The sequence below is a fragment of the Myotis davidii genome, unplaced genomic scaffold, assembly GCF_000327345.1.
Source record: "Myotis davidii unplaced genomic scaffold, ASM32734v1 scaffold279, whole genome shotgun sequence".
In the NCBI taxonomy this organism is placed as follows: Eukaryota; Metazoa; Chordata; class Mammalia; order Chiroptera; family Vespertilionidae; genus Myotis; species Myotis davidii.
Window position 1 is genome coordinate 250,347 of NW_006291009.1, and position 22,446 is coordinate 272,792.

Genomic DNA, 22,446 nt, shown 5'->3' on the forward strand with positions numbered 1-22,446 from the left:
CACCCTCCCACATGCCCTTCCAGGGGTGGGCAAACTTTTTGACTCGAGGGCCACAATGGGTTCTTAAACTGGACCAGAGGGCCGGAACAAAAGCATGGATGGAGTGCTTGTGTGAACTAATATAAATTCAAAGTAAACATCATTACATAAGAGGGTATGGTCTTTTTTTTTTTAGTTTTATTCATTTCAAACGGGCCGGATCCGCCGTAGTTTGCCCACGGCTGCCCTAACTGGATGACCCACCATGAAGACACAGTTACATGCAATTATTTCAGCTAAGTGTGGTCAATCAGTGGAGCAAATAATAATAAATCTTTGAGGGAACAAAAGTCCTTTTAGTAAAGAAACTTAAGGGACTAATAATATTTTATGCCATTTGTGGGTTTCAAATGTCCTGGGGACATTCCAGTCATCAGATTCTCTTGCTCCCCATCTCCCAACAAGGTTTGCAGGTTAGATCCTTCTTTTTAAAAAATATCTTGGCAGCACCATGCTAACACAGACAGAAATACTAGAAGAAAATGCCAAAGTCACTAGCTAGTGGCTTCCACAATAAAGTGGCTATGGAATAAATTCCCCAAGACAGCCAATGTCAAGTGACTGCCCCAAATTAGACTTAATCTAGGCAAGGCCAACTAGGTTAGGGACTAAGATATAGTCCTCAGGACTTCTAATATGTTCTTTTGGATCCAAATCAGAAAGAAGGGGAAATGTCATTTAGTGCCAATTCAATTTGACATAAAAGGAAAAGGAGAATAATTAAACAGAAGAGGACAAGGTGAATGGTGTTCCTTTTCAATGCTGGGCACATGGATAAATTACTAGAGCCCAATAAGAAAGCTCTAGTTACACTGGACTGATTTCCAGCCAAACCTGTCAACAGTAAAAGGAGCCAAGATCGACTGTAGTGGTGTTTCCCTTCATCTTCCCCTTCTTGACCTCTGATGCCTCCCAAATAGCTACCCGTATCCCCAACTCTGAATGCCAATTCTGATAAACCACCGGGACATTAACTCGATTCACAAGAAAAACTGATACCATCTAATGTTCTGAGATCGCCTAACATCCTGGCCCAGCAGACCCCACTTTCTGCCTGGACTATCCATTCATCAGTTCGTTATTCTCCAGAGGATGCTATCTGTACTAGGGCGACCATGTGGCCCACGATCCTTAGTAAGTGACACTCCCATGATACTGGCATTCTTTCTGGAGGCCTGCCCAAATGAAGGAAATGGAAAATCCTCTTTGAGCAAGGTGACTGCCAACTCTCTTCTAACCTCTGGAGGCCCACTGCCACTTCCTCGCTTGCCTTTAGGGAAGTATCGGCCAGCCGGTTGCTAGGACAACTGGCATCATTGCTGGGGCACAGAAATAGATCGCCAGCAGAGTTGGGAACCAGGACTGCAAACTCCGATGACAGCAACAAGATACCGATTGGCAGCTAATCTGCTCTGCTGAAGGGGAGTGACTGACTAACATTACCTAGCGGACAGCTCTTGCCTTGCCATACTATCCTTTAAATTACACTTGGGCTTGATGTACTGGTGGCAAAAGAGGGGCAAGAAACTTGCTAAGATAAGGGCTGACTGGCTCTGTTCTGAATTATGGAGCTGGTAGATGTGCAGGAACCAACTGACATTTGTATGTTTAAGTTATTAACCTCCTGAAAGTGGGGAAAGGGAGGTTGTTCATGACAGAAGCAGGAGAACCAGAAACAGGTAAATTGAGGTTGCTAAAGGGAACGGGAGGGCGGGGAGGGGGATCTGCTTGGATAGGCAATGACTGTCCCCTTTCTGAACAAATAGCACCCTAATCTCATCAAGCCTCCTCTTGGAGAACAAAGAAGAAAAGGCAAAGGAGCCTCAGAAACTAGGGCTTGCCATGGTAGAGAAAGGGAGTAACCCCTGCCCAGTTCTTTGTTCTGCAGGGTGAGTTTTACAATGCTTATGATGGGGTAGCAACTCCTAGAAGCCTTGGATTTTAACCCTGGAGAAATTACAGTTTTTCAATTCTATGAAAGCTACAAAGGTGTGCAAAGAAAACAAGAAATAAAGAGTAACCTAACAAAAATTTTATACAACGATTTGAGCAAGCGTGTTTTCATTTCTAGATGTGCAAAGCACAATATTGCAATGCCCAGGAGGATGAAAGACATAAGCCAGCCCTGTACCATGCAGGGGTCCTAACCAGCGAATTCTGCAGGCACAGTGGGCAGGTCCTACCCCAGTGCCAGTCACTGGGAGCTGGAAGGGAGGTGTCACAGACACTGTGTGATCAAACTTGGGGAAGGAAGTGGGATTTATGGGTGGAAGAAGAGGATAAGAGTCCAAGGAGCATGATGACAAGAACTTGCCAGCGTTCTGGAAATAAAAGATTCTAAAGAAAATTGCCATTAGTATCCCATTAGTATTTCCATTTGGGGGTATTCTACTTAAGGATATTGTTTCAGATCAAAAGCAGAAGTAGAAAAACATGGTTGAAAAACTAACTTTCTTCAACATTGGTTACAAACAGCTAATTTTACTATCTCTCCTAAAAAGCACTTTATACTTGTTGAAAATTACTTTTCCTGAATCATGTAACATACTTATTCATGTGTCTGCAAAAGGTTAACATAATCCTCAGGACAAATACAAGATGCATTAATTCTTTCAATTTAAGATTCCACCTAGCATGATTTATTATATAGCTACCATTTGAAATTTAATATAAATATATTTTGGGGAAGTGGTTAAATGATTTTTCTGATTATTTCATAACATTAAAAAAATTATCTATTTGTCTTTTTAAGAAATATTTTAAATCTTTATTGTTGAGAGTATTACAGATATCCCCCTTCCTCCCCATATGGTCCCCCTCCACCTAGTTCCTACCCCAACCCAGACCTTCAGCCCCAGACTGTCTGTGTCCATAGGTAAGATCTCTGGTTAATTTCTTCACACCCACCCTGCCTCCCCTCTGAGATTCATCAGTCTGTTCCATGCTTCTGATTCTATTTTATTCACCAGTTTATTTTGTTCATTAAATTTCTTGTTCATTTATTTTGGCTTTTAGATTCAGTTGTTGATAGGTATGTATTTATTGCCATTTTATTGTTCATACTAGAAGGCTGATGCACAAAATTTGTGCAAGAGTCGGCCTTCCTGGTGATGAACTCCGTTAGCATTTTCTTGCCTGTGAAGCTCTTTATCTAACAATGAGAGCTTTGCTGGGTAGAGTAATCTTGGTTGTAGGTCCTTGCTGCTCATCACTTTGAATATTTCTTGCCACTCCCTTCTGGCCTTCAAAGTTTCTATTTGTCTTTTTACATTAGTCCCAAGGAACAATTTATTTGTAGGTCAGAATCAACAGATTTTATTTTGGCTTTAAGACAAAACGTTATTTAGTTCCTATTTGCACCTCACTATTCTGTAAGAAAGCAAGAGAAAGAGAGAAAAATCTTTTAAAGAATGGTGAAAGTATTTCAAATCCTATGGTATGACATACTTTGTGAAAAATGACATATTAGTACATCAGTAACATTTTAACAAAGGTGATGGAGCCGACCAGCCTCTGAGGTGTTGAGGGTGTGGGAATTTTCTCTCTCTTTGGAAGGATTTTAGAGGCCTAATTCCTTTGTTCGGAGGCAGCACTGCCATCCAGTCATCCTTGACCTTCCTTCTTACAAGCAGTGGCTCTGGAATGGCAAGCACTTCAGAAATACACCACTTGAGAAATACAGTTTTAGTTTTGGGTGTGGTTTCTGTCCATAGTTCAAGTTGAAAACATTATACTTATTAGGGTGGAGAGGCATCATTTCTTTAAGTGGCCAAAGTTCTTTCTTCAGCTTTTGAAGATAAATATATAGGAACCCTAAGCAAGAGTGGTTCCAGGAGCTACAAACCCCCAATCTATGTCTTAGTCTGTGGTCATTTCTGATGGAAAGACGTTTTTGACTCTGAGCTCTCATCTTCTCAGTTGCAGAAGCAGTTAAATAAAAGACTAGTTTTGTCTTCTCTCCCTCTGCTGTCTCAAAGCACACACATATCGGGTTGAAATCCTACCTCTGCTTCAAGGCCTGAGCTGCTCAGCAATCCTTGCAGCCTTCCCTGAAAACCCACCCCTGCGGAACCATCCCCATTGTCCTGCCAGAGCCCCTGAGGTATGGACTCCCCAGGAGGTCGGTTAGGGTCTCAGAGGAGGGTACATGCAGATGACTCATCACTGGATCCCTATCAGACGTTAGCAAACTTGACACAAACAGCCTTTTGATAAATATTATTTTTTTTTTAGTGAATTGCAAAATTAAACAGAACACAAAACCTTTTCACCTCAGCACTGTTCAGATAGAGAACAGTCTGACCAGACTGTTGATGCTTTCTTCCCGCCCCACTTTTACCCCCCAAAACACGAATATTGTAGAAGATACATGAACACTGTTCCTTCCTGGCTGCCTGTGTTCTGTGTGTCCCTTCTCCTCTCTGAGACGCTGAGAGAAGGTGCTGAGAGGTTAGGGATGATGGCACCGAGGGGAAAGGGTGTGCCTGGGATGTGCTAGACTTGCAAGCCAACTCAGGACTCGCTCTGACATCAACTTTCAGAAGTAGCAGCTCGTGCAAAGGCCCCGCCAAAGGGGCAATGGCCAGGGATGAGCGAGGCTATCAATAAGAAGCAACTGGAAAAGGTTTGAGAAACAGAAAGAAATGGGTGAGACAGAAAACCCTAGAGGACTTGAAGCTACACAAAAACTTGTGTGGGATGTGCTCAGTCAGAGACACAACAATATGCAGGCCAATTTGCAAGCCCATTATGAGCAAGGGCTGAAAGAAAAGGACACCATTTTTCTTTATTTATCAAACAGTAAAATCTCCCCTTCTCCCCTGAACCATTCTCTACCTCAGATTTTTTTTTTTTATGTTAGTGCCAGACGATCTGGCATCAAAGATGGCAAATATAAAAGGTATAAATCGACAGACACAGGGATATTCCCCAATCACTCTGATTAGAGGGGGTACATGTAATTCCCTTACTCTGGAGATTAGAAATCAGCTTCCATCTTTTCAAAGCTTCTGAAGACAGCATAATACTGTGCAAATAGGCACACAGGTGTTTATTTTAGTCTTTCCATTTCTTCCTAGGAATATGTAACTCCTGTGCTCAGAGCAGTTACTCTGAAAAGGGCGTCGATAAACACACCAAATTCAAGAAACCTTTACTATTGTGGTCTGCAAAAGCAACGTAGATTGATGCCTCCTTAACGTTTGTGAACTTCCCTTGCACACCACACGGAGGTGAGATGAACTTAATTTGCGTGGGCATACGTTCCTCATTTCCAAGTATGTGTCACCCAAAAGTACACAACATGAAAACGATGCTATTCAGTAAGCGGTGAGTTTCTAAGCAGACTGAGCACTTCAAGACTGGTTTCTACTTTGGGAAGCAACATAAACATAAAGGGTCATAAAACGATGTGATTATAAGAGGCAAACCACCACCTTCCACAACACGCCAGAGCGGGCTGCTCACAAATGAGCAATAAAGCAAGCCACTCACATGGAAAAGCAGAGGAAACACACACAGTGCAGAATTAAAACAAAAAAAAGTATCAGAAAATCCCCAAACTCTATTGCTAGTTCTATAAAGCCTTTTTAAAAGCATGTTGTTTCCTTTCGCACATTTACTTAAATACATCATAGACATTTACCATCTACTTCTAAGAATTTAAGAAAATAGCCTAGTCTCTCCCCACTACCCACTACTCATCAGAATTTTGTTTATGTTCCTGCACTGATGGCTCAGGCCCACATATTTACTTTGTTCTGGGACAGTCACTCAAATATCAACTGAGTGCACACTGTGGGCCATCCAGCCCTCTAGGTCTTATAGATTCACCAGAAAATTAATAATAATAATAAAACATGATTTTTGCTTTCATGGAGGTTACGGAAATGGATGATTAAAAATAAATATATAATATGTAAGGTGTTTAAAAAAGTAAGATAGGCTAGCAGTGGTTCTCAACCTTTTGGCCCTTTAAATATAGTTCCTCAATTTGTGACCCAACCATAAAATTATTTTCGTTGCTACTTCATAACTGTAATGTTGCTGCTGTTATGAATTGTAATGTAAATATCTGATATGCAGGATGGTCTTAGGCGACCCCTGTGAAAGGGTCGTTCAACCGCCAAAGGGGTTGCAACCCACAGGTTGAGATCCGCTGGGCTAGAGGATAGAGATGGGGTGGATGCTATTTTATACAGGTCAGGGAGGGCTACTTTGAAAAGGTAACTTGAGAAGTCCTATTTAAGGAAGCAGGGAAGCCCAGGAAAGAAATATGGATCACCAGCTCAAACATTTACAAAGTAAGTAAATGTTTGAGTATGAAGGTGGACAAAAAAGAAGTTAATTTCAAAAGTGGCTCATATTTAATTTTCACGCAGACCCATGGGTGTGGTTCCTAAATGTAACTGACTACAACTATATTCTTAGAAAGCACTCTAGTGAACACCTTTGAATGGCCCCGTGGTGCCTGGGAGGGCCTGGTGGAAAGGGTATCATGGTAAAGACAGAAATAATAATTCTTTTTCTTCACCAAAACACTGTGCTCAACATTTTAAAAACAGCAGTGCATTAAAACTGTGCCAAATCATTGACTACCTAAAAGTTTATGTTCAGAACGCCTTTGAAAACCTCACTTACTGTTTGAGGCTTGACATGGTATCACATGAGCAGTTCAAAGCAATGGTTTAAACAAAAACCCACAAGATTAAAAAAAAAAAAGGTTAGATTGATTATAGTAACTGCAGTGCTCATTACAATGTAATCGGAAACCTAAACCACTTTTTCATAAGACACTTGTTTCCTAGGATGAAAATGCTTTAAAACCATTTCCGGAAGTACATTCTAATAGCTACCTGATTGAGAAAACAATTTCCAGTAAAACACACTGATATTGCAGCTCCCAGATCTCACAAGCCCCAGATTATTCCATAATAGCAAAGGACACTTTCACAATAAGAGATACTTTTGATTAAGTATTAAAGTGCCTCATACGGGGGTCCCAAACCAAGATGCCAACTGATCCATAAGCAGTAGCCTGGAGCAAGTTACAAACTCACAACATACCACTTCATGGGGTCAGTGACTTGCCCAAGGTTGCAAACTTAGTTGTCCTTGACAATAGGATGGGGAACAGGATTCAGATCAATTGATTCCAGGAGTTGTGTACTTTCCACTAGAACCAAGGTGCTCATACGTACAAAATGGAAACACATTAAAACACCAGCATCACTCATAGTCTGTTCACTATGACACACTGGGAGACTTCCAATGTAATAAATTTACCTTAATACACTATTTAAGCCATGTATATAGATAAATATGCACACTTTAATAGAAAATATTTAGAAAACCATGAAATAAAAAAATTCAGTGGAAATTTTTCTCTTCAATGTTAAAGCTTTTTCTCCCTGATATATGCCCTCATATTACTAAACCTTGCTTCTCAAAATATTTTATGAAACTGGAAAAAATATAGGTAATAAGCACCTGGAAAAGTTTCCTGTGTTATTAAGCTGAAAACTTAAAAAAAATATATATATATATTTACACATATGTGTGTGTACACACATAAAAACAAGTATATGTATTTATGTATACACTCTAGAGGCCCAGTGCACAAAATTCGTACACTGGGGGATGGGGTTCCCTCAGCCCAGCCTGCCCCTCTCACAGTCCGGCAGCCCTCAGTGGATGTTCTACTGATGGCCACAGTCTGGCAGCAGAGACTCGGAGCAGGCATCCCGTGTGTGTGTGTGTGTGTGTGTGTGTGTGTGTGTGTGTGTGTGTCTGCGGGGGGCGCGCCCACCCAGACACACTGTGGAGGCTTAGAGCAGGCACCCCTCTATTTTGATCTCTCAGGCTCCTGGCCTCCACTGCATGTTGAACTCTCCCTTGAGCTGTGGCCAGGGTGGGGTGCTACCTGCAGGCCGCACTTTCCTGCTCACAGATCACCGGATCAGCACGGAGGCCCGGGGGCAGGCCCTCCTGGGTGCTGCCTGCCGCTGCACTTTCCTGCTCTGGGATCGCCATGATGACCCAGGAGGAGGCCCACCTGGGGGCTGCCTGCCCTCTGCACTTTCCTGCTCTGGGATCGCCATGGTGACCCAGGAGCAGGCCCACCTGGGGGCTGCCTGCCCTCCCACTTTCCTGCTCTGTGATCGCCATGATGACCTAGGAGGAGGCCCACCTGGGGGCTGCCTGCCCTCTGCACTTTCCTGCTCTGTGATCGCCATGATGACCCAGGAGGAGGCCCACCTGGGGGCTGCCTGCCCTCTGCACTTTCCTGCTCTGGGATCGCCATGGTGACCCAGGAGCAGGCCCTCCTGGGTGCTGCCTGCAGACTGCACTTTTCTGCTCACCGATCACTGGATTGCCACGGTGATCCAGGGGCAGACCCTGCTGGTTGCTGCCTGTGGGCAGCACTTTCCTGCTCTCAGATCACCATGGGTCCTGGCTGGCAGCAAGGCTTAGGCGGCACACGGGGGTCCTGGCTGCGGGGCGGGGTTTAGGCGGCGCAGGGCTTAGGCAGCACACAGGGGTCCTGGCTGGGGACGGGGCTGCACATGGGGCCCCGATGGCAGCTTGTGCTGTCCCGCCTTGCCTGCAGTATGCAAATTAGACGCCATCTTTGTTGGCGGCTAATTTGTACATCACGCTGATTAGCCAATGGGAGGCATAGCGAAGGTATGGTCAATTACCATCTTTTTCTATTATTAGATAGGATAACACATACAAATATATAGTATATATTAAGTGTGTGTATAAAGTATATATTGCATTAAGCATGTATATATTTATAGACATATGTATAAGACCCTAGTCACAGCTGGCTCTTCACTTTCTAAACTGTGAAGGTAGTATGTTCCTAGGCCATCCTGGGCTTCCTGGAGCTGTATTCTTTCCTGGTCAAAACTCTTCTAAGCTGCCCAGTTGGCATGGCTCAGTGCTTGAGTGTCGACCTATGAACCAGGAGGTCATGGTTCGATTCCTGGCCAGGGTACTTGCCCACGTTGTGGGCTCAATCTCCAGTGTGGGGTGTGCCTGAGGCAGCCGATCAATAATTCTCTCTCATCATTGATGTTTCTATCTCGCTCTCCCTGTCCTTTCCTCTCTGAAATCAATAAAAATATACACTAAACCAACAACAACAACCTCTTCTAAACTTTTGGGGACATGGTCTAGCTCTGTGGTAAAATCTCCAGAAAGCAGAGCTGGCCCAACCCCTAAGTGACTTGGCGGGTAAGCCCTTTGAAGCCACCGGGTACTGTTTCTTCAATTACTTGGTCCTCAAATGCCTCACGGAAGGTGACCAGCCGCTGACCTGCAGGACCTACCTGACTAATCTCAAAGTCCCAACCCAGAAGCCCCATAAAAACCAGTCAACCAGCCAAGTTTCAGCAAGAGAAGCACCTAAAACAACTAACTATACTTGCAAACCTCAGATTTTTGAAAACCAAAAAAATTCATTCCAATCAAACACTACACACCAATAAAAATCACTGCTGGTGGCAATTCCGGTGGCTAATTCTTAGCCCAGAGAATGTGAGCCTTACCCATCAACCTAAAAGAACGGCGAGGCTGTTTAAGTTTGATACCACTGAACTGCACCAGAAGCAAGGGCAATCCTACAATGAAAGAATCACTGTATCCCACGCTTTTTTCCTGAAGGAGAAAGTGAGCAGTGCTTCATAGAAGCTGGGAGAAAGGCAAGTTTGCAGCAAATGAAAACAGAACCTCTCCCTTAAAAAAAAAAAATTGGATGATCACCTAGCACTAATATGAACACCCCTTCATTGGCCTGGCTCAGCCACATCCAATGATTCACGACTCCTTGCAAGGCAAGCTGCTGCAGATGCTGCTCCTGTTAACTTACAACATTCACTGTGCACGGTTCACTGGGAGCCCCAGCCTTCCTTCACCATGGAGACTTCCCACGAGAAGCTGGAGTGCTCCTGGGCTCAGGCGTGTTCTTTCCTCTTTCACAGAGACGTGAGGAAAACCTAGCAAGGGAATAGAACAGAAGAGAAAGGTCAATGCACCATCAAGTCATTCTTTATCCCAACAAATGAAGTTCACAATCAATTAGACTAATTGATCATTCGCCAAAGACCATTCTCCACTACCTCTTTGTGAAAAAGAAATTCAATAGTTTTGCTCTTGCCCCAGGAGACACAGCAGCATGCCACGGCCAACCTTTCGCCCTGCTCCTCCCTGCCCCCCATGAGCTTGAAGCCAGCTCTGGGAGACTTCAGAGGCAATCCCAGCTGAGATGCAAACTTGCAACACAGCCTCAAAATAGGCCCTTGGTTTTACTCTCTGCAGAAAGGAGGGAGCTGGGACCTTTTGCCATTTTCATACCTCACTGGGTGGTTGGGAAGATCAATAAGATCACTCTTGCAAAGCACTCACAGTTTCTTAGAAGAAAGGCACCATATAAACACAAAGCATTGTCAGTGGTCATAAGCCTGTTACAGAGCTCTGAGCCAGAATATAAAAGCCAGCATTGGCCAGCCACCAACAACTGACAGTCCCTGGGGCCCTCAAACTTCTAAACCTCAGCCAGGGCGACCAGGCTGATTCCTCCTTCCAGGAAGGGGCTGGGGAAGGAGAGGTCTGGAATCCCAGGGAGAAAGAAACTGAGGGCCTGGGGCAGGAAAGGAAGAGGAAAGGGGAGTGGAAGGTGGTGAGAGGCATGTGCAGGCGCATCATGACTCGGTCCAGCCACAGAACTCCCTGGGGTGGCTGGTTTGCAGTATTTAGTGCACTGGAGGTTTGCGGGACTGTGAAATTTTCCACTTGGCCGTCTGCCATTTCCGCCCACCAAGGATAACACTTAGACACAGTTGTGGTGCACAGAGGACCTGTGGGGGAAGGACTGGATCATTCGTGTTTGTTGCTTTTAAAGAAAAGACCTATTCATATTTTGATCATTAATATTTTCCACACCTGGATTTTTAAAATTTTTCCCTTCTTGAAGACAGAGCCAGAAATAGCCTTTCCTGGGCCAATATTATCGAGTTATTTTGACTTGGGAATCCTTGAGGATCATACTTGAGGTAAAGGAACATACATCAGTGGCGTTGGGGACAACAGAAAACAGATTTAAGTGCTGCGCTGGGATCCTGTTTGCTTCCCAAGTAAGTCACCCCCAAGGGCCTTTCAAAGTCATGAGCACACGCTGAGTAAAGGCGGGAGTTGCAGCATTAGCATTGTGGGTGTAATATTTTTGAGAGAAAAAAGTGGTCCCTTATCTCAAAAAAAAAGAGACAACAATGAATGATGTCAAACCTTAGATGTGGAATTGGTAAAACACTGACAAATGCTACCTCAAAATAAAGAACTAAAAACTGGAGAGAAAGAAATTAGGACAGAAGAGAGAAAGGAGGTGCCTGCTGCCGATATAATTACCCATGCTTTTATAGTGAACACAGCTCACAAAGTGCTTGCTTATGAATTAACTCACTCATGCCAAAGTTTTACTTGGTGCTTAGCATATCCACCAGGCTCTATATTTCAGTGGTGAGCAAATCAGACAAGAACCATGCCTTTAAGGAGCTCCTTGCCTCACAGGGACGCCATTAAAGAACCCTAGCCCACTCTTTTTAGTTTATGTATAAAATGTGAACACTGAACAGGTATTGTGAAGGAAAAATAAGCACTGCCATTTGAATTCATAATGGGGTAGGTACCCCATTTGAAAGGAGGGGCTCAAAAGGCTTTTCTCACAAAAGTGATGTTTAAGCAGAGAAGTGAACGATGAGAGGAAGTTAGCCAGGCATGGGTTTCCCGGGAGAGAAAACAGCCTGTCCTTAGGGGATGTCATCCAGAGATGAACAACTGAGTTCTATGTCCTCTTGATTTTTCCTGGCCACTTCAACTGGGTCTCCTTGATTAAAATCAAGAATTAAGCAATAGATTTTATATTATTAGCTAGGGTTATTGTGGTGATTGCTTTGCAATATACAGACATATAGAATCGTTGTTGTACAGCTGAAACTAACATAATGTTACATGTCAATTGTATTTCAATTTTATTTTTTTATAAAAAAGCTGATTCTTCTTCCTGACTGCCAGGCCCATCAGAGCAGCGCACACTTAGTGGTTTCCTGGAGAGGAACCCCATAAGTGCAGGTATTAAATCTGATATGACAGCAGAGGTCCACTCTGGCCGCCTAATGCATCTCACTCACCCCATCATCACAAGAAAAAGAAGCTCTCTGCTAACACCTGCATGCCACAGCTGGAGTTCAGAAAACCCTCTCCAAAAAGAGCTAAAAACAGATCCCATCACATGTAAATGTCAGAAAAAAAAATCTTAGTACTTTGCATTAGGTTTCAAATTTGCTGGCTTCCTCTGATTAACAATTTTTTTTTATTTCTCTCATGCAGTTAAATTGCATTTATATCCACCTACCTAATATATTATAGGTCAACTGTAATTGGAAAAAAATCAAAATTTATTTTTAAAAAAGAGTGTTTTAGAAACTTTGTGTCTTGGTTTGTGGCTTGGTTATCCATGTGAGTAATACTTTGCAAAGAAATAAAATTGTTCCCTATGTCCCAGATCTGGTACAATTTAATTCTTCCACTAAGGAAAATCAGTTATTTGCTTTCCTCATCCTACGAAACAAAGGCTTCCTCAGACAGGCTTATTCATGTACTCCCCGTTGATGGAGTAAGTTTGAAAATCTATTTGAAACAAATAAGCCAAACTTTTATCTGCATCTCTTTCCATTTAAGATACCCAGGATAAAATGTAATTTCTCCTACAAGTTTCTCATAAAACCAAAAATAATAAAACACTCCAAGTTCAGTCTTGAAATACAAACCCTCGCTTTGACTCAGTAGCTTTGACAAACTAGAAAACTTGGAAAGAAAAGGGAGGGCAAGGAAAAGGACTTCTTGAACCTGAGTTGTCCACCAGTCCCCCTAGCAGCCCTGGGAAATTCTGCCTGGCTGACAGCTTCTTCCTGGCGAGAGGAGCAAATGACAGCCTGCCAATTTCTCCTTCCCCTGACTGCCCACAGCACTTACAGTCTCTATCACACATTTTAACCCAAGTCCTTTTCAATTCCGCGTTCAGTTATATTGTCTGTTTATATTCCACTGGATTTATTTAAGTCTTGAAGGCTTGAAAAGCTTTTAAGCTCCTTGGTGAAAGAAAGCTTGCCATGCCCTTCTTTTGCAGCCTCCTCAGAGTGTCTGTTAGAAGAGCCTGAATTTAAATTAAATGATCCATTTCCAAAACCTGTTCTACGACTTGAGCTGTACTCCAAAGGAACCACTGCTCTCTAGCTATAATCTAAGCCCTTCTCATTTTTCTCTGGCCTCCAGGGACTGCAGCTCCTACGATGCCTACCATCCAAATGAAAGTCCTCCATACACTGGAGAACAATTAAGTTATAACTCAGCTCTCCTCCTCTGTTCTTCCGGTCCATTGTATTTTTAGTGGCGGGTGGCTTTTGAACAGTTGCCATCTCCTTTGAAGATTTACAACCCACACCGCACCCCAGGTCACTGGGAACCTATATCTTTGATCCTTGCAGTTTTTCAAAAGCCATTATTAAGGAAACCCTTGTGTGTGGAGGGGAGATGAATGAAGTGCTTCTTAAACCTCAACCACCATCAGAAAAACCTGGAGGTCTTGTTCAACCGTGTTGCTGGGTCCCATCCCCAGAATTTCTGACTCAGTAGGTGGGGGGTTTCTAACCAGTTCCCAGGTGGTGCTGATGCTGCTGGTCCAGGGACAATACTTGGAGAACCCCTGCTCTAAGGGCAAGTCTTCGTGGATAGATAGCCAGACAGAAGCTAAGGGTCTTCTGAGTATATTCAATCACTCTCGGAGGAGGGCTACATTGGAAGGACTCTTACCTGTCTATTCCAAAGAGGTGACAGATGACCAAAAACCAAAAGGCTCACACACTTTATAATCTGGGGAAACTTCTGGTGGTTTTCAGCCTGGAGTCTTAGTCTATTCTCTTCCTACTGGCTTCAGGTCCTTTCAGGGTCAATGCAGCCCTCTGTCTCTCCTTCCATCTTTTTCCTTTACTAGAAACTCCTTACAAAGGTATCAGCCATTGTTATTCCTGAAAGACCTTCCCCCTATCCTGGTAACATTCCCTTATGGCTGTCACCTTTCTCCTGTTCACCAACAAACATGTTAACGTGTTGTATAATCCCAAGGTTGGTATTTTCCCAGGCACATCTTAAACTCTTGGAGTTTGACTTCCACCCCTTTTGTGTGTGTGTTTTCTTTTGTTGTTGTTGTTTCTTTTTTCCCCCCAAAATATATTTTATTGATTTTTTACAGAGAGGAAGGGAGAGAGATAGAGAGTTAGAAACATTGATGAGAGAGAAACATCAATCAGCTGCTTCCTGCACACTCCCTACTGGATATGTGCCCGCAACCAAGGTACATGCCCTTGATGGGAATCAAACCCGGGAACCTTGAGTCCACAGGCCGACGCTCTATCCACTGAGCCAAACCGGATAGGGCCACTCCTTTTGTTTTTTTAAGTACACCTCCTTCTCTTTCCTTCAGATGGTTTCCTGCCTTCTAAATGCAGAGGCTCTTTTTTACCTGACTTCTTTTACAACATTTAACACAGTAGGTCTAGAGAATCAGAATACACATCCCTCTGGCCATGATGACTGTGTTAGGGGTAGGCAGGTGGCCATTGCCATGCAAATCAAAGCCTCTTGGACTGGCTGACCTGAGGAAATAATGCACCCTGTCCTAGGGAAGCCATGAAAGCATGGTCTACACAGAGCCATTCTTACCACCTGGTGAGAAAAACCCAAATGATAATGAAGCTCTTCAGTAGGGAGCAAAGCTGCAAGACAGAAGGACTGAGTCCTGACAACAGTGACGTCCTGTGGATCCAGCCATGCCAAATGTTAGATTTATCCCTGGCAAAACGCTCATGTGGCCCCCACACTGCCCTGCCCGCAAGTGCACACACACACACCTTCTCCTAGTTATTCAATCAAACTCGAATCTGGTTGTTGCTGCTATGAAGGGATTTTGCAGATGAAATTAAGCTTCTAAATCGACTGACCTTGAAAGAGAGAGATTACTCAGGATGAGGTTAGTGACTGATCAGGTGAGCCTTCGGGGAGACAGGTTTTTCCAGGACTCAGATTCAAAGCATGAGAGGGCTATATGGGGGGAGGGAGCAACATCATGTGGCAAGGACCTGGAGAGAGCAGGAGCTGAGAGTGGTGCCTCGCTCACAGTCAGCAACAGAACAGGGGCCTCAGTCCTACAATCACAAGGAAATAAATCTGCCAATAAGCATGTGCGCTCCAGAGGAGAATGCAGTCCAGCCAACACTTGGATTTCAGCGTTATGAAACCCTGAGTGGAGAATCCAGCTAAGCTGTGGCTAGACTTCTGACCTGCAGAAACTGTGAGAATAACATGGATATTGTCTTAAGTGGCTAAATTTATGGTAATTTGTTCTGCAACAATAGAAAACTAATACATATAGGACACAATGAATTCCATTTTTTGTGTTTTGTTTGTTTTTTTTTTGCTTAAATCACTTTGAGTTCTGTCTCTTGCACCAAAATATTCTAATACTCCTGGTTTCTCGGAGATGGTACTATTGTGGAGTTCCTTACATCACTTTGCTGCTAGTTCCTCGGCTTTCGTCCCATCCTGTTCCTTCTCTACCCCTACAGTATGTATTCCCCAAGGTTCCATGCTCAGTGCTCCCTCTTCTCTTTCTATGACAATTTCCTTTTATTGCATATAGTTCTTAATCTGTATCCTGGGCCCATCATCTCCCCTCACAAGCTGCTGGATATATGCAGTATAAATAAATATGTCTACTTCAAAACTTCTCATCTTTTTTCCTCCTAAAATCAGTCTTCCTCTTTTATTTCTAATTCATGCTAACAGCGTCATTGTCTTCTCTCTCCCTCGCATCCATCAGTTGTCAAGTCCTCACAAGCCTGCACTCTATTCCCTCACCGCCATGCTGGGTCAGATCTACTCCTCGAACAGCAGCCTGCTCATTGGTCTCCTTGCCTTCACTATTCTTCCTCCAAACCATCTGAGTCATCTTTCCTGGACCAGACTTCCTAAAGCAGATTATATAATTCAACTTTCCCATGCCATACTGTGGTGCTGGTTCCTACAGCTTGCTGAAAATCTTCTAAAATCTGATGTTTAAGACCTTCACAATCTGGCCCCAACATGGTTTCCCAACTTCATCTCCTAATTCTCCCCTCATGCATGTTGTACCAGCTAAACTCAACCTCTCTCTTCATCTCTGAATGCTCACATTTCTATTCCACATGTTAAAATTCAAGCCATACCTACCAAGACCTGTACAAGTTCTACCTTTTCCACCTTCTTTCCTCCATCCTCCTATGCTACAAACAACTTTCTCAATCAGAAATACTTTTGTGAGTTCCTATAGTTTTTATTCCTTTTCCTTAAGATACTAATCATTTTATTCCTTATCCTAAAATAGGCACCATTTCCCCAGGCAGCCACTAGTAAACTGTGAAGACAGGGTTTTGTGTCTGTTTTGTAAGCCTCACGGTGCTTTTGCTAACGGTAACCCCTTGATAAATACTGTTTGATTAAATGACTGATAATCCGGCATTTGACTTTCACTCTGACATGTCCTTGACCTTTGTACTCTGTGGTTATAAAATAGGAGAGTCCCTCCCTGGTGACTTGGAGAAAAACCATTACATAAGCCAAGATGGAAACTGCTCAGTCGATCAATGAAATACTCTGCAAGAGCCGGTTTTTCCAACTCTGTATTTTCTTTCTGAGGAGAAGCAGCCAGGGCTACTGGGATTGGCAGAGTTCACAAATGCTTCCTCTGGATGAGCAGCTCAGCCCTGCAGGGTGCACAGCCCGACCCTGCCCTACTCACAAAGGAGCCTGTATGTCAGTCATGGAAACTGAAACCCCCCTCTTCCTTCCACAGGGAAGGCAAGGGCAATGCAGAACTTTCCTGAGAGTAGAAGCATTTAATCGGATTTCCAGGAGAACCGGAGGGAGGTGAAGGGTGAGACAGAGCCCAAACCTAAGGTATTCTGAAAAATACAATTTACTCATTCCTATCATGCAGTCTCTGGTCAATCAACATTCAATGATTTCTTGTGGCCTGCCAGCACAGCCATGGTATACTCAGCCCTACACTGGGCACGTTATGTGCTGCACCAGCTCAGCCTGGTTCAGTGACCCTGAGAGGGGGCGGTAAATTGAGAAATGACAGACAAGAGAATGAAAGCTGGGTCTGGGTGGGACGCTGTCCTCTCTGATGGAGAGCCTCTCTGGTGGAGAGCTAGTGATAGTGCCATATCTTTATTTTATAGCCGGATTCCACAAGGTAAAGTAAGGGCATGGTCAAGATGTTTACAACATTCTCGTGGGTTTTGAGCCTACTCAATTACATGCACCTGAACTCTATCAAGCCCACATCACTCAGGCATGTGAGACCACGTGTTTGGACCATAGGTTCAAGCTTACAACTATAGCTGCCGGCTATAATTGTGCTGGGAGGGCTTTTCCCTCCAAGCTGGGACATACACTTGACCATGAGAGGACTGTGCCCTCTCATTAGTCCGAGGCTTGAACCTGTCCAAACACTGTGGCCCGCTCTCCACAATTTCTGTGCTTTAGCTATTGTAAAATATTTTTCCAAATTGGCATTCCTTGGGTATCAAGCATGCATTGGGAACATTTTCTACTGATGTTAGCTGGTTCATGTTTAGATAAAAAAAATAATGATCAAAATAAAACAAAACAAACAAAACTTAAAATTAGTATCTGCCTAAACAACACATAATCAAAGAGATAAATATGCTCAAAAATACTATGATCAAACTTTTTAAAAGTTACACCTCCTGTGGATCCATGCCACTGTTCCTATGATTAGCACAGCTTATCACATAAAGGCAAGGCTTTAGCCACACATATTTAGACTTGGCAGGTGTCTACACTTGTATGCATGTTCCATCTCCTTACTGGTAGACAGCGAAGTTTGCTAAGCAATATCATCAGGAATAAGATGAAAACTCACATTAAGAAATACCTTATCTGCACTGAATAGCCGAAGAATGACATCTTCAGGAAATTAAGATTTTTACATGTGTTTCTTGTTGACAATTCTTTCCTGGCCTTATTTGTTTAATACCCTGATCCCAAGTGGGTTGCTGACGCCTACCAGGAATGTGGATCAAGACCCTGGCCACCACACATGCCCAGGGTTAGGGCCCATCAGGCAGCTGGAGTCATCAACACCTTCTTCCTGGAGCGGAGTTTTGTCCACGCTGCTCCAGAAGGGCAGTGGTTTGTTCGCGTGTTAAAGAAGTGCCTGGAAGGAAGGGGAAGGACCGCCTGTGCTGCGTGGGGTCATTGTTATAAAGCATTTGTTCATCATGAGCTGTTAAGGTCCCAGCGGAACCACTGCAAGGAGTCTCCTGACTTTAAATTTCCTTCTGTTTCTGCTCTATTTGCTCTCCTTTAAAAAGTAAAATTAGTAGAAATCCTAAGAAACTTAAATATTTTCCTCTCATTCTCTTTTGCCATCATTTTAGTTATAGGATAGTATTGTCAAGTATTTTATTTGGCCTCACTTCACAAATTCCCAAAAGGTGAGTCAAAGTAAAAAAAGACCAGATAGTATTCCCCCACCCCCAGACCATCCTTCTGGATAAATAGTAGTAAGAGAAATCGCCAATGGTATCCAGAACTCTGGAAGCAACCACCGAAAGCTAAAGCCTCAGTACTTTTTTATTTAATGAAATATAACTATGGCCCGACAGGTGTGGCTAAGTGGTTGAGCATCGATCTATGAACCAGGAAGTCATGGTTCGATTCCCACTCAGGGCACATGCCCAGGTTGCTGGCTCAATCCCCAGTAGGGGATGTGCAGGAGGCAGCCGATCAATGATTCCCTCTCCTCATTGATGTTTCTATCTCCCTCTCCCTTCTCTGAAATCAATAAAAATATATATTAAAAAGAGAAGGTCTAAAAAAAGGAAAATAAATATAACTACGTGAAAGTGTAGCTACAATAGGACCTCTCTCTAATCATACTTTATAAGTTATAGTATCATTACTCAAGCTCGTGTGTCTTCTTTTTGTCTGTTTTATTAAATTAAAAGCCAAAAGTATATAGCAACTCTATATTTTAACACCTTTTTTTTGATACTAATCCAGACAGCTGCCTCCTTGTTTAAATATTACAACTTTCTGATGGAGTCGGAAAAAAAGAACATTTCAAGACAAAGGCACTATGGAAAACTTCTCTCCTTTGGGAGGAGGCTTAATGAAACTATTCTAGCTTAAAAGTGAGATTCCAATGGTCTCAGCTGTGAACAGCATGTAAGAGAAATGCCACTTGGCATTAAGTCCAGGGATTACTTGTCGAAACACCAAGGACAGGTATACTTTGATGTGGGTTACTTGGTGCTGGGGAAGTACCAAGAAATACAATGATTCGTGTTCTATGAATGTGGAGTGGAAGATTTGGTACCCTATTTGGAGCAAAGATCACTGTGTGAATGGGCAGGGGCCCGGCGGGGGGGGCAGGGGGGGGAGAAGGAAGGGGTGCTGAAAACAAGCACATGCACGTATGCCTACTTGAGCCAGTCACAAGTAACAGTGTATAAGGAAACACCACTCCACTTGCTACAATGCTGTAAACTCAAGTAAAGGGGAGTAGCAACTAGAATTTTCTGAGCAAAGGGATCCCAGCAAGATATGGTCCCAATATTTAAAACACTGATGATTGATCATGTTTCATTAAAAATCCCAAGGAGTTTATTTACAGACTGAGCATTCTAAAAGTTTCCTACATCTCTTTCAAGATAAATATTTAAGACTCTTTAGAATTAGCACCACCTGTTTATCACCAGGCTCTAGAATGCCCCTTCTCAGGGAAAGGCCTACCCCCATTTTTATCAGAAGAAAGAATAACAGGTGCTCTCCCCTCCCCCTGCACCTACCAGGTTTGGGGGGGCTTATACTAACATCATGGTACAGAAGATTCTCACACAACTCCCAATAAATCAAGAAAGAAAATTTCTAGCTCCTTAATTGTTTTGTCGAATAAGCTCTCAAAAGTTCATTTTTGTTACATTTTTCAGGCAAAATAAGAGGCCTTTTACAAAAATTCTATTGCTAAAACAATGGAATTCTCCGGGGAATGACTTCGTTATGGAAATGAAGTGACAGCTTCTTTTATGTAGCCAGGCAGAAAGTCTGCATTTATAAAAGGCATTCAGAACCCTCAAGTGCTGCGCGTGGGAGGACATAAAGTGCTATTTTTAATTCAGACTGCAGCATTCTCCCCATACAGGTCTTTCAGGATCATCATAATCACACTAACACTGATCTAAAAAGAAAAGAAAAAAAAATCTGATTTCTGCTGACCCCTGCAGAAATAAAAAAAAAGAAAAGAGGGAAAAAAAGAAAATTAAGACAATGATGAATATAGCTTCCTTCTACTTTTGGAGCCCTCGGTCGGCTCAGAGATCAATCTCCAAAGCCATCAGCACTATCTATTACCCAGAATTAAAAGCACTTAAGCTCTGCAAGTAGCAGCCTTACATCTCACACAAATTTACATTTTTGTACGTGTGACTTTCACTCTACTGGGTTTGAAGGAATCCCCTGTGCCTGTCAGGAAAGCTAGGAGAGTTCTTCCACCTGTTCCCAAAATTAACATTCCCTGGTGATGCTGTGGTGGATGTGTCCAGCTGTGTAGCAGGACCACACTGGAAACCCATTTCTAATTTCAAAAAGGCCCTTCGGGTAAGCAGGAGGCACCTGAGCTTCTGTTTGGTTAAAATGCAGAGCTTTCCTAGTCTGGTGAGAAATCTGTAGATGGAGGCTTTTCATGTCTGCCATGTTGCCATGGGCTCTGTTGGGGACCAAAGCCTGGGGAGTGATGAATGGAAGACGAGTGTAGAAGACTGCAGAAGCATGACATTGGAGGGAAAAAAGTATATAATGAGAGTGGAATTACTACAAAGGATAGCTGATGGAACAAGACCCTCCAGCAATGGCTAAGCGACTGGTGTAAGACCACTAGCAGAGAATGAGAGATAGGGTCAGAGAAATATTTTTTTTAATTAAGGTAAAATTCACATGACATAAAAGTCACCATTGTAATCATTTTTAAAGTGTACAATCAGTGGTTCTTAGTACATACACAATGTTGTACAACCATCACCATTAACTCATTCTAAAAGATTTTCAGCATCCCAAAAGATACCCCATAGCCACTCTCCATTCCCTCCTCCTCTCAGACCCTGGCAACCACTCATCTGTGTTCTGTCTCTATGGATTTACTTGTTCTGGACGTTACCCATAAAGGAAATGAATCATATAATATGTGGTCTTTGGTGACTGGCTTCTTTCACTTAGCACAACAATTTTCAACCGGTGTGCCCGGCTGCAAGAATTTTTTAAAAATGCAATACTTGAAGATTTGGTCAGGGGCACTGACCTCTTTTCCCTTAGACTGTCAAATAAAATAAACAACAACAGCAAGACAACAATAGCCATCTGGTGTCTTCTCTTGAACCATAAATACAGGGTTGGGCAAATGTAGGTTTATAGTTGTTCATATGAAAAAAGACGTGCAGGTTATAATTATTACAATAGCTTTATTAACTGGAATACTCACAACTGTAAGCCTATTTTCCCCCACCCTGTATACAGGTCATATAATAAAGTTGCATAATAAGGTTGTGTCTGATTGGTTAATTCTTGGTATCAGAAATCCTTATATACAAATATAGGCACCTGATTTTTTTTTTAAAGTCACTTTGGAGCAAAAAGTGTTGGTAATTACTATGATTTTTTTTTTGGTAAATCAATCAAAACTATACCTTTTTTGTCAGATTGGCAAAAAAAGGTATTTTTTGGTGTGCCAAAGAATTTTAGTAATTAGTTTCTGTGTGCACTGAGATGAAAAAAGTTGAAAATCACTGACTTAGCACAATTTTTTCAGATTCATTCATGTTGTAACATGTATTAGTACTTCATTCCTTTTTTTGGCTGAATAATACTCCATTGTATACATACACCACACTGTGTTTATCTATTCACCAGTGGACGGACATTTGTGTTGTTCTCACTTGTTGGCTTGTGTGCAGAATGCTGCTATGAAAATGTTTTTGTTTGAATGCTTGTTGTCAGTTCTCTTGGTTATATACCTAGGAGTGGAATTTCTGGGTCATACAGTAATTCTATGTAATTTTTGAGGAACTGCCAAATTACTTTCCATAGTGGCCACACCACTTTACTGCAGTTTATGAGGATTCCAATTTCTCCACATTTTTGACAAAACTTATAATTTTCCTATTTTTAAATTAATGTGACCATTGCAATAGGTAAGAAGTGTTATCTTGTTGTGGTCTGCTTTTGCAT

General features: G+C 42.7%; 1 protein-coding gene across 1 annotated transcript in view; it reads right to left on the reverse strand.

Annotated features, from left to right (window-relative positions):
• ATXN1 (ataxin 1) overlaps nucleotides 1-22,446 on the reverse strand; it is a 403,348-nt gene that overhangs the window by 134,297 nt on the left and 246,605 nt on the right. Inside the window, exon 6 of the mRNA XM_006764076.2 lies at nucleotides 9,914-10,040. The gene's annotated coding sequence lies outside the window, so the exon portion shown is untranslated. The remainder of the gene's footprint in view (nucleotides 1-9,913; nucleotides 10,041-22,446) is intronic.